Genomic DNA, 1269 nt, shown 5'->3' with positions numbered 1-1269 from the left:
ACAGACCCCTTAGACCAGCTCTACAACCCCCAGACACCCCTAACTCCAATCTGCACCCCCTGAGACCCCCCCCCAATTCCGCACCTCCATAGGGACCTCCAACCCCAAGCTGCGCCCCACAAGGAACCCTTTACCTTAATCCTGTACCCCACAGGAGCCACTTACACCAATTCTCCACCCCATAGAGACCCCCCACCCCGACCCGCTGCCCACCCGGGGACCCCCGCACTCACGCTGCCCCCCGGGACACCGGTGCGGTCCCAGACGAGGGTAAGCTCGCTGCTCTGCCCGCTGCCCGAGCTGTTGAAGTGTCCCTCCACCTGCACCGCGTACTTGTTGCCCCGCTCGGGTGCCCCAAAAAGCCGCTCAGGGCGCGGACGCTGCAGGGGACGCGTCTCCCGTTCCTGCTGCACTGACCAGCGACCCACCTCCTCCTGCAAGGGGGGACCCCAAAACCCCGGGGGGACCCTGAGCCTTGCTGGGACCCCTGGCACAGCATGGCACCCCACCTCCTCCTGCAAGGGGGGACCCCAAAACCCCAGGAGGACCCTTAGCCTTGCTGGGACCCCCGGCACAGCATGGCACCCCACCTCCTCCTGCAAGGGGGGGCAAGGGAGACCCTAAAGCCATGGGGAGGTCCCCAAACTCCCCCAGACCCTATTATCCTACCTCTTCCCGCATGGGCATGACCCCACAACCCCCCCAGGACCCCTCCCAAACCCCATTATCACCCCTCCTCCCGCAAGGAGGGAGCCCGAACCCCCTGGACGCCCCCCGCCGCAACCCGTTACCAGCTCGGGGGAGTTGGGGTGCCGTCCAAGGCGGGCAACGACATAGAGGCGCTGTATGCGAGCCCAAACGCTGGGGCCAGGGCCGGGGACGAGGGGGGGTCCCAGCAGCGGGTAGATGAAGCCCCGGTAAACAAGGGAGACGTCAGTGTCGCCGCTGGGGCTGAGCGTGATGGTGGTGCTGCGGACGATGGAGACCTGGGGGTGGGGGGGGCGGCTGCCACCAGGACCCCCCGCCTGGACCCGGGGGACCCTCGGGGAGGGTGGGGGGCACGGGGCACCCACCTTGTCAGGCTGGGAATCGTTGCGGGGCTGCTGGTAGGTGACGAGGTGGAGGCCAGGGAGGAAATTAGCGGTGCGGCAGTGCTGCAGCGCGGTGACGAAGACGGGGCGCGCCCCCCCCCAGCCGTAGGTCCCCGAGATCTGCCCCACGCGGCAGCGGCTCTGCTCTGGGCAGGGGGACACCGTGGTGGGGGGGGGG

At 68.5% G+C, this 1269-nt stretch overlaps 1 long non-coding RNA gene across 1 annotated transcript; it reads right to left on the bottom strand.

Moving 5' to 3' along the window:
* Window positions 1–279: 279 nt before the first annotated feature.
* LOC104837645 lies at window positions 280–1193 on the bottom strand. The gene is made up of 3 exons (XR_774950.1): window positions 1074–1193; window positions 792–986; window positions 280–434 (listed from the first exon to the last, which is right to left on the bottom strand). It is a non-coding gene; the product is annotated as an uncharacterized LOC104837645 (long non-coding RNA).
* Between the last annotated feature and the right edge of the window lie 76 nt (window positions 1194–1269).

Source organism: Haliaeetus leucocephalus, unplaced genomic scaffold (genome assembly GCF_000737465.1).
Source record: "Haliaeetus leucocephalus isolate CR32 unplaced genomic scaffold, Haliaeetus_leucocephalus-4.0 Scaffold552, whole genome shotgun sequence".
Taxonomy (NCBI): domain Eukaryota; kingdom Metazoa; phylum Chordata; class Aves; order Accipitriformes; family Accipitridae; genus Haliaeetus; species Haliaeetus leucocephalus.
Note: the sequence above shows the minus strand (reverse complement) of the source record. Positions and strands in the feature narration are given on the sequence as shown.